Genomic DNA, 11,807 nt, shown 5'->3' with positions numbered 1-11,807 from the left:
TCCACACTCGTTTCACCAGTTACATCATATCTAATTATGGAACATGGGAGGCCCACCCAGACCCACGACTCTGGGAGCAAACAGCAAAGCTGGAGAGAACACAAGTGTTACCTGTACTAGGAAAGCAGCACACTCAACCGCAAGAGGTCCTGTGCCAAGGCCATCAGCAGTGTGTTTACAGAGGAAGGGAGCTGGTCGGTTAACCTGGCAAGTGCGTTAAGGAGAGAGCAATTAAGAGCGACTAAATGTATGGCTCCTACTGTGTAGTGTCTGACCTATTGCATGTCTTGATGATTTACTGTATCTATACGCTAATCACACTCCTTTCCCATCACTTTCCTTACGGCAGGTTTCTGATCTAAATTTGAATTCTGAGGATCTATTTCATGCCAAGTACTGGTAAACTTTTGTTTGGTCTTTGAAACGTGAAAGTCATTAGGTTTCATTTCTCTATCTTCTGGTATCAGTTCACTTTAATGTGCCTGTAATTGTACTCCAGTCCTCTGTCTCTGTCATTTTCCTCATGGCTCTGTATGTCATCTAATGATTACCCCCTTAGAACACGGCCATTAAAAATGGCAAGCATGCACACTACGGTGATGTGTATAAATGTGCGTGTGAGCGTGTCAGCAGCATCGAGTCCTCTGTATGGGAGCGGCGTGAAGCCCAGGACGCTGGAGTGTCTTGTTTGACGTCATACCCACACACGGCGACAGAATAAGGGTTGGAACCCCTGGCTTCAGCACTTAGTTGAGTTCTTCCTGAAAATGAGTTAAATGAAAATTCATTACACAAAAGGTATGTACCTACAATTTTATAAAGTTGTATATTTTTATGAGATTAGAGCACTGAAAGTTTTGTCTCCCCTCCCGTAGAGTTTCTTAGATTCAAATCTTTAAATGAGAATGAGCCCAACAAAGGATGCACTCTGCACTCCTCCCTGCAGTTTTGGCCTCCCACCCAGATCTTCCCCACGGTTCAGAACCATGTGGTCAGGGACCACCCGGACTATCAGATTTAGGCTTTACCCCGCTATGTTCCAGCTCATTCTTCTCTGTCCCCACAGCCACTACCTCATTTCAGACTTTTCATCAGGTCTCGTTTAGATTATCTCGTGCGCAGGTAAGTGTTCATCCTGCCCTTGATCTTGCTCCCTTCGGTGTATCTCCCACGTTTGCCAAAGTCGTCTGAAAACATCTAACTAGGACCAGCACATACAGCTGCGCAGACTGAGTAGTGCGTGTGACCAAGTCACCATTTGCTTAAAGCCCTCAGCACCTTCTCATTGTCAACAGCAGTGGACCTGACTCCCAGCTACACGTTAGAATGACCTGAGGAGCTTTTAAAATTGCCAGTGCCGGGGCTCCCCCTCCAGGAATATTGATTCGTTTCATTGGCTTGGGGCCTGAATCTCAGGACGTTTTAACTCCCCAGGTGTTCCTGATGTTCTGAAGTGGAGCAAGGGCAGAGGCAGGGAAACCAGTTAGGAAGCTGTGTTTACAAGTGACTCAGAGGAGAAATAGCAGAGGTCACAGTAGGGGTGGTGGGAAGTGACCCAACACCAGGTGTGTTTTGAAGACGGAATACAGGACTTGCTGATGAGTTGGACTGGGAAGTGAGACAGAGAGGACTCAGGGACGACTGTCTCTGCTACTAGAGAATGTGCTCTTACAAGGGGGACTATGTCATCCTCATTTCTCTACCGCCTGTACCCAGCACAGCACCCGGCACCTGGTAGGAAGCAGGCCCTCAATAAATGTTTGATTAGTGCGTCTCTGCAGAAACTTCTGCACAATAACCAAGATTATTTCCTCAGAAAATTTATCTCACCTGTCCATCCAGAACAGTAAAGGGTCTGGGATTGCAACCTAACAAGGTAATAAACTAGCCTATTATTTCATGGGTGCTGGCAGAAGACACGAGACTCCTGGGTCACAAAGGACTTTATCACTCATGGCAAAAGCAGTAGCCAGACTTCACATTTGAGCACTGCCTCCCCTACCCCTCAGTCACAAGAGGGTGACCCTGGTGGGCCTAGATGGACGTAAGCACAAACAGTGGGCTGCACTACAGAAAAGCAACACTTGAGAGAATTGCTGCTTTTACAGAGAACTGTAAGCAAGCATGTTCTGTCCTGGGAGAGACTGCCTGCTGTAAACAAACCTGAGACGTGGCTCAGGTAAAGGACAGTTAGACCTGGCATTCTTGGATGCCCAGCACAAATAGGTAGGGATGCTCAGGGCCTATGGCATGCTGCCCCTGCCAACAGTGTCCTTTCTAGTGTTTAAGACTGGAAATCTCCCACTGAGAACTTGGGGGCTGTTCTGGCTTATAGGTAAAGAAGACAGGAAGCAAAATGAAATTGCCTGTTTCAAGCCTAGAGTAGAGGTCTTTTCCTGAAAAAAATCTTAGGTCATACCAAATCAGACCTATACCCAGAGGTTGAAGAGTAATGATCTCACACCACTGTACACTGATTTAAAACTACACCTGGGTACCCCCGCCCCCCAAAATACACCTGGGATACTTTATCTCGTTTTGGGCATCATGCTTTGCACTAGAGTGTAATACATGAGATGTAAATGGTTGGGGAAAAAATATTTCCTGACACATGAAATTCAGATTTCCATGTCAACACTTTTATTGCATAAAGAGACCGCAAAGCCGGAACTATCAGTAATTTTGACCCTTTACTGAACAAGTCAACCGATTCGGCGTCTACACACCAAGGTAGGGGCTTAGGTCTACTGGCTAAGCCAGACACCAGGCAAATTAGTAAAAAGAGCATCACTCATGAGATGCAGGGAGGAGAGCGAGAGTTAGGAAAGATGTCAGGAGAGCTCAGAAGCAAAGGGGTTTAGACGCGCATCGCCAGAAGTCCGGGCCAACAAGGGAAGCACGGGCGTCTGCTCAGGGAGCCAGCGGCCAGGACTGCCGAGGCCCCGCACGAGCCGACCACCCCCTGACCGGCGCCCACAAGCCCCCTCCCAATGCGAGCGGAGGCCCGCGGGTTAGCCGAGTGTTCCTGGAGGCGCCGGTGTTCACGGAATCGTTTGCCAGCCTTGCGAAAGGAGACGTGGGTTAACTCGCCCCAGCTCTGCTCTAACTGCAGCCGCTCAACCACACGAGCAGGGAGCGTGGCTCCTCGGCAGTGAGAGCCCCCTCCACTCCTAACCGTGAAGCTCTTTGTAAGCCCGCTCGCCGCCGGCGCCCAACTTCCGCCCGCCCCGAGGGCTGCAGATCCACCCAGTGGGGGGTGACCCCTCGCCGCCCGAGGACGGCCCGCTGTCAGGTGAGTGGAGGGACGGCCAGAGACCAAGCTCACCCCCTGCAAGGAGAGGGTCCGAAATAAAGCTCGTGCGGAGCGACCCTCCCTGAACCAAGCGTCAAGGACCTCAAGACCCACAGACCAGACAGCCCTAGGCGGATACCCAGCTCCCGGCTTGAAAGGGATTCTGGGACGCTGGGCGGGGCCATGCGCGCAGGTGTTCCTGGGAAATGTGGGCTGTGCCTCCCGGCGCAGGCGCACCTCCATCGTCGTGGCTCCGCCCCTTGGGCCTCGAGCACCTGCTTGCGCGCTCTCGGCCGTGCGGAGGCGGTCGGGGAGCAGGGGGGAACAGGAGGGAGCGGGGTCCCCACTCCGCCCCAGGCCCCAGGCGCGCACCCCGACACCTCCTGCAGCTGCTTCCTGAGCTCAGCCCTCAAGGACCGAGCGGCTGGTCGACGCTGCTAGTCGAGCAGCCGCGACGGCCGCATTATAACCGCTCCCATCGCCTCCCTCCAAAAGTGCAGCCGCCTCTCCTGTCTCCAGGTGAACCTCATGTACCTGTGCACCTGCCTGGACAGCCAGCCAGTCTCGCTCCCAGCCTACAGCCCGCCACCGACACTCACCGCCTGTTATTTGGTAGCAAATCTCAGCCTCATAGTGTTTTACCTGTAAGCATTTCAGCGTACACTTATGAAGATGGAGACTTTTAAAACATAGGGCCATATACTAGTTGCATCAAAAAAAAAAAAACCAAAACCCTCTTTGTATTATAAAAAGCAGTTAAATGTTTAGCTTTCCCTGATTGATTTTTTTTTTTTTTTGGTTTTTTACACTGTTTATTTGATTCAGGATCCAAGACGATTGCACACTTTTAAGTTGATACGTCACCTAAGTCTCTTTTTCAATCTGTAAGGCACTCTGACATTTCTATTTTATTTATTTTAACGTATTCATTGGAGAAACTGGGTCTTCTGTTTGGCAGCGTTTCTCATAGTCCAGACAGTGGTTTTAAGACTCTAATATACACAGTTCCATTCGTTTCATGTCACTTTACAAAATTCAGGGATTGCTTTATTTTTCTTTACTATGTTTTTGTATTTTAATTAGGTAAAGTTTTTCATGCTATGAAAGTAAAATCTATAAAACAAAGTACTGTCTACCCAATCTCCTCCCTCCCCTAAAACTAACCATTTACAAAGTTTACAGTTTATTCTTCCTTTTTTTTTAATATAAGAAAATGTATGCATATGTAGTTGAGCCTTGAACAACGAGGGGGTTAGGAGCAGCGACCCTGTGGGCAATGCCGTATATAACTTCCTTCCTCCTCTGTTCAGCATCCACCCATTCAACCAACCACAGATCACACAGTACTGCAATACATATTTATGGAAAAAATGCACATGTAAGTGGACACACAGTTCAAACCCATGTTGTTCCAGGGTCAACTGTATATTCCCTCCACCCTTTTTTAGACTGTAACCTATTATACACACGTCTCTCCACGTCTTCCACATAAAAATATACCCTGGAGATCACAGAGATAGATCTCATTCCTCCTCTTACAGTTGCATATTACTGCATTACAATGCATATCATTGTTTGGATGGAGTGTATTCAACTAGACCTTTAATGATAGACATTCAGGTTGTTTCTAAAAAGAGGCGAGAAAGGAGAGAAAAAGAAGCACATGTTAGGTGGGACAAGTAGAAAACAAAGAGTAAGAAGGTAGATTTAAACTCAAATACATCTGTAATTACAGGAGATATAAATAGAATAAATACTTCAAGTCAAAGATTGTCAGACTGGATTTTTAAAGAATTATTCTGTTTAAAAGAGATGCACTTTAGGGGGAGGGCACAGCTCAAGTGGTAGAGCACATGCTTAGCATGCAGGAGGTCCTGGGTTCAATCCCCAGTACCTCCTCCAAAAATAAGTGAACCTAATTACCTCCACCTCCAAAAAAAAAAAAAAAAAGAGAGAGAGAGAGAACGAGAGAGATGCACTTTAAATAAAAGGACACAAAAAAGTAGAAAGTAAGAGTATGGAAAAAGATGTATCATGCAAACACTAATCAAAAGAAAGTTGGTGTTGTTATATTAATATCAGACAAAAGAGACTTTAAGGCAGAAAGAATTGCTACAAATGAAGAGCAAAATTTTATAATGATGAGGGTTAATCTACCAGAAAGATATGAAAGTTCTGAATTTATAATTCACTTAATAACATAACTTCAAAATACAGAAAGCAGACACTGTCAAAACTGAACAGAGAAATAAATTCTCAATCATAATGTGGTAATGTAACACATATCTGTCAGTAACTGGTAAAATAAGGAGATAAAAAAATCAGTAGTGATATTGACAATTTATAAAGAATATATGATTTTACTGCTCTAACAATTGCACGATTTGCTTTCATTTAAATCCTTCCACGCTGTTTGAACTTTCACTTTCATGGGAATATATTTTTTATAAAAACAAAAAGTGAACAAATGCATATGAATTACTCTATTATCAAAGGTACACAGTTATTAACCTCTAACTCTCCTTTTGGTGAAATAAGGAATTCAACATTTCCCCCAACTCAATTCTCACTGTTCAGCCTTCCCAGCCTTCACTCTTCCAACCAGATGAGCAAACCTAGTCTTCCCTGCCACACAGGGAAGTTATATTCTTTTTTGCATTATGCTAGTTAAACATCTCACCCCATTGAAAAGTAAAGTGAAGAACATAAGCAACACCAATGTTCTCTTTGTCCTGTTCATTCTTAACCTGCCTGATTTGCCTAATTTCTTATTTTGTTGTTCAGAAATAAAACATTAGAGGTAGGCTCTCTCTCCCACTCATTTCCAGGCTGGCAGCCAATTTGATTCCTCTTAAAATCTGGGGACATCAGCAAGGCCCAGGACAAGAAGACATGAAGGCAGCAGGACTGTCCGATTGTTACGGACCCCTCTGAGCCGGGCCCCAATGAGGATCCTTCTGCTAGATACCTTTCTGTTGGAGCCAACAGAAAGAGATGTATTAGGCTCAGTAGCAGAGAAAAGCTTTGTTCATGGATCAGAGAATGGGAAATGCTGTAGTTTACTCTCATAGGACAGCTATATTGATAATTGCATTTCTGTTACTGTGCTTCTACACCTGTTGGACGATTTTTGTTGACATTTGTGTTAACACATAATTCGTAAGCATTCTGCTTTTTAAAAGTCCTTCTAGGAATGGAGTTTACATCTATTTGCATAATTGCCATAGCAGTGAACTGAAATTATTTTACAGCAATGTGGAATTCCTGACATAGGAAGTTAATGTGTGATATATCCAAAAAGCAGTGTTTCCCATCACTGTGAGAGTTGTTAATTATACAAGAACTACCTCAGATATACAGACACTGGTGTCAGTTTCTCTGAGACATTTCTATGTTCTGAAAGCTAAATATCAAATACTACTTTTCCATTCAAACATTTCGTTTCCTTTAGATGAAGATTGTAATATTAATGTCATTGAGGTTACTCCAGTGTTTAGACTTGAAAACCATCTTCCTTGTCTCATAAAGACCTAAATATAAAAGAAAATGGAAAAAAAATTTTAAGAATTTAAAAAACGGGGGAGTATAGCTCAAGTGGTAGAGCACATGCTCAGCATACTCAAGGACCTGGGTTCAATCCCCAGTACTCCCTCTAAAAAAAAAGTAATAATAAATAAGTAAACTTAATTACCTCCTCCACAGAAAAATTTTTTCAGTAAATAAATAAAACAGTGTCTGGGTAAAAGAGACTCTCAATAAATATCTGGTAAGTTTATGTGCAAGACAAAAAACATCTTCAAAAATTTTTTTTTATAAGAATAGAGAGAGACCCAAGCTCCAGCTCTATGTAGCCCCTGCTTCCCCTACGGCTGCGGGAAGGGCCGCTTAATTGGGTCCCAGCGGGGAGGGCAGCGCGGTTTTCGCCGGCGCAGGCACAGCCTCTCTGCACACGGCCGCCTCCGGCCACGTGCAACAGAGGTGTGGGCGGAGCTTCTGCGCACGGCCCCTCACCGCCATCTCGAAGCGCCCTGTTGTGGGCGGGGCTTCTGCAGACGCCCAAGCTGAGGTGTGGGCAGCCGCTCTGCAGCAGGAGTTCCGGTTTGTGAGGCGGGGAAAGTAGACTGAGCACACGGGAAAAGAAGAGAGGTTAGACTTTATTGCCCAGACTCTAGTTTTATTTCCCGGGAGTTGTTCGTGGACCTTGCCGTTGAAACAAAGCCTTGAGGGTGGCTGAAGGAACAGAAGGGTGTTTTATTGGAGCCACGCTGAGGACTGCAGCCAGGAGGCAGCCTCTCGGTGGCTCTGAGGAGCTGCTCCCGTTAGAGCCGTGGGCAAACGTGACCCGGGGACCTTCCTTCAAGTTTTCAAAAAAGACAGAGCAGCAGGGCCGCAGGGAGGCGCCCCGGGCTGGGGGGTCATGCCGCAGAGGGCGTCCCAGCGTCTCCCGGGGGCGGAGGCGGCGTTCACTTCCGGTCCGTGCGCGAAGAGGCAGAGGCCCGGCGCGCGGTGCGTGCCGCGAACCGGCTGCCCTCGGCAACGTCAGGTTCCAGTTAACTCAGGTGCAAGCCAGGATGGCTTCCCCAGACCCCAAGCTGTGAGAACTTCTCTCGTCACGCTCTCCTACTGACGAGTGGAGTCAGGAAGAGGTGTTCTTCTAAGGAGGGTGACAAACGTCTGAGCAGGATATAGGCTGCAGTTAAGATGAGAAGAGGGGCCTGGGGCTGCTCCCCACTTACTTAGAATTCTGGGAAGAACCATCCAGAGAACCTCCAGAGGCCGATCAGAAATGTGAAGTCGTTCTTTCAGGAGGGGGAGTTTCCAGCAGCAGCCTGCTTGGCAGCAGGATTGAAGGGGGCAGGTGTCCAGGGGTGACGGACTTTCTCTGCAGCTGGACCACGCTGACCACAGTGCTCTCTCTTCCTTATCCACCCGGTTCCTGCCAGGCTCCAGCCCGGGTGCCCCCAGCACCACTGCCCACATTCAGAAAAGGTGGAGAGAGTTAACTCCTCATTGGCGGTCCCTAGAGATTTCAGTCCAACATGCCAACCTGATACTTTACAGATACTTTCCAAAAAAAAAAAAATCCCTCTACTGACGTCTCGTCCTGCGAAGAGGGACCCTCCACCTCCCTCAGCAAGCCGGATCCTTGGAGGATGTCCCCAGGGAGGAAGGCCAGTCACTGCCCAACTGGGCAGGGCTCATGGCACGCTCTCTGGAATCCACCTCCTCTGGGCATCTTTGCATCCACGTCTCACCTCTGTGACCTTAAAAAAAAGTCATTTTCCAAGTTTATTGCACTTTTCTACGTCCTGCTGTGGGGGCGCTGATCTGCTGCAACCTGGTACACCTGCCAGGAAGCCGTCCAAGAGACATTATTAAGTGGAAAGGTGAGTCTTGAAAGTCGAGATCTCTGAGCTTGGGTTATTAAGATTTGTATGCACCAAATAGAGATGAACACTACAGGGAAACGGCAGCATTCCTGGGCGTGTGGGTTTGCGTCTTCCTATCATGAATTTAAAGTGAAGCAAGTTATCACCACCGTGTAAGTTTTCTCTGAAACAAGCAGTCGTTTGAATGTAGGCCTGGAGAAAGAGGCCACTTGAGTTCGTCTAAAACGTAGGTTTTGTGAGATAAGTAAGGCTTTTGTGAGGAAGTCGGGAATTGCAAGGAATTAAGTGTAGTGAAAGAGGAGGCAGAAGACGAACTTGCTGGGGAGGGGGCTGAGGGACAGTCGGACGCGTGGGATCAGTGGATGGAGCTCTCCCAGAGGTGGAAGGACCTGAGCACCTCACGTTCTTGCACATGTGTGGGGAGAGAGTGGGGGTCTGAGATGGATATTCCAGAGAGAGCAGGGTCCTGGTGGCGTGGGGGTCTGTGGCTGCAGCCTCAGCAGATGTGGGCTGAGGTGGGTGTGGAGGAGGTGCTTGAAGAGCTACAAGTCTGGATGGGGGTTGGTCATGCCCTAGACACGGACATCACTGAGCTGGAAGCTAAGATGTCGGGGGAAAGGGAGGGTGTGAGCAACCGTCTTCAGTAAATGAGCTGGGAGGTGGGTGGCCAGCAGGTTTGCAGGAAAGGAAAACACAGTGAGCAGAAAGTTGTCTCCTGGGTGCCATAAGGTTTTAAAGAAAATAAAGCAAGTAATTGAAATTTGGTTAAACCTTCTAATCATGCTGTCCTACGCTCTGTATTTTTCTCATGAGGATCAGAGAAATGGTGAGTCAAAGAGTAACAGCATATTTGTGATGTGCAGTGAATGCAGGTATTTGCCATTTTTCACAAATCAGAGACTTTGAACTTGTAGGAAAATGAAGAGAATGTTTAAAATGTAATTTTTATATTTTGAAAATGGTTATATCCTGGAGAATTAAAGTGGAGTGGAATCACTGTTTAACCAGTCACTGCTCATCTAAGAGAAAAGTGTATCTTTAAGTCTGTAGAAATCCTTTTACCAAGTTGGGTACAGGGCATTCTGGGACAGTGTCTCTGACAACATTAAAAAGCAAAAAGCAAACAAAACTCAGCAGCATTCAAAGGAGCAGCTTTGTTCAAGGTTTCCTACACTGCGTGGGTAAAGATCCACAGCTCTAATGCTGCTGCTAAATTATAGAAGAGAGTAGGGAATACAGCTAATTTTATTATTGATTTAGAAATTTAATTTTGCCTCATTTCCAGGGTTTGTGAATATTGTTACTGAACCGAACCTGGGTCCGCTATCCGGCTACACAGCAAAGCCAATCTGCTGGCACTGGTTGTGGTGAAGGAAGGACCAGCGTTTCTTTGCAGGGTGCCAAGCAAGGTGGCTCGTGCTCCAAAGATCAAACTCCCGGATGGTTCTCAGGGAAGGGTTTTTAAAGGCAACATTTGGGATGGGGGATGCAGAGTGTGACTTTCTTCTGATTGGTTGGTGCTGAGGTAACAGGTGGTGTTGTGGAAATCTTGATCATCAGCCTTCTGGCCCTCTGGTACCAACCAGTCTTGGGTCTACGTGCTCCCGACCAGCGTCTACCTGGGGGTGGGAAGCTGGAGTGGGAGCCTGAGGGTGGTCTTAGTCCCTGTGAAAACTCAAAGATACGTGTCAGATTGTTAATGTTTATCGCTCGGGAGGAACTAGGACTCTGTTTTATCCTGAACTGTTATCATTACTTTTCTTACTTAACTGCTTTCCCTTTGTTTTTGCATTTCCTCACTTCCCTAATTAGTAACTGCTTATGCCTGCTCTTTGGAACTCAGGGAAGGCCTGGGAGACTAACCTCTTTTTCTATAAACAAGAAACAGGGGACACGGAGGGGCTTTTGTACCCTTTAGGGCCCTCAAGGGCCGTGCTCGGTTTCAGTAACCTTTTCTGATGTCCTGGTGCCCATTCCTCTCCTGCCCTTGGTGCTGGCAGGGATGGGTCCGTCAACAATGGCCCAGTGCCAGTGGCAATGTTGTTGCGCTGGCTGGGCTGTTGGCCAGATGCAACAATACAAATTTAACTACAGATTAAACTGTGATACTGGAATATAATAAGAAATACATATTTGGGGATTCATCCCAAGCTCCTGGCCAGAGCACCTAACACCCTTGTAATTTCCTAAGTGATAAAAGAAGTAACATCATTTGTTGTAATATTTGGGTTCTGTGAGTGATAAAAGTGAAAAGAGCATTTTTTGTTGTTTATAACAGCATCTAAGTTTATATTAATGGGGTAACTTTTGGAAAGCCCCCCAAGGATGGGGGCTGGTTGCTGGGGAAACCAACCATGTGATTAGAGGGTTGGAATTTCAGCCAGAGGGGACCTATGGGGAGGGGAGAGGACTGAAGACTGATTTAATCACCAGCGCCCGGTGATTTGATCAATTGTGACTGTGTGATTGTGAAGGAAAAACTCAGCTTTGCACTTCTGGTGTAAGGAAGAACACAGTCCTTCCCTACTGAGTCTTTCTTCCCTCTGAGTCACACAAAACACTTCATTTCTGGTCACCAAATGTGTTTTGGTGAGGGTTTTTCCCCACATCAAGCAATTCTCCACAATGCCATCTAGGTGTTCTAAAATTTAACTCAATTCTGACCCTGTCTACCCGGATATAGTGTCAGATTCCACAGATTAAGGGCTCAGTCCCATAAGATTGCCCCCTACAAACACATACACACTTCAGATGTCAATCATAAATCCAGGTTATCACCTGTTCTTCTGACCAACTACTGTAGGTGGGAGGTTCCAGTGACCCCTTCCTTGGGTTTGATTAATTTGCCAGAGTGACTCACAGAACCTAGGGAAGTACAGTTGTCCCTCGGTATCTGCTGGGGACTGTTCTAGGACTCCCCAGCCAACCTCCCGCAGGTACCAAAACTCTTATTAGACACTGAAGTCCCTGGTACAAAATGACCTAGTATTTGCGTATAACCTATCACATCCTCCCATATACTTTAAATCATCTCTAGATTGTTTACAGTACCTAATACAATGTCAGTGCTATATAAATGGTTGTAAATACAATGTACACATTATATAAATAGTTGCCAGTGCAGG

This window comes from Camelus bactrianus, chromosome 16 (genome assembly GCF_048773025.1).
Source record: "Camelus bactrianus isolate YW-2024 breed Bactrian camel chromosome 16, ASM4877302v1, whole genome shotgun sequence".
Lineage (NCBI taxonomy): Eukaryota > Metazoa > Chordata > Mammalia > Artiodactyla > Camelidae > Camelus > Camelus bactrianus.
Note: the sequence above shows the minus strand (reverse complement) of the source record.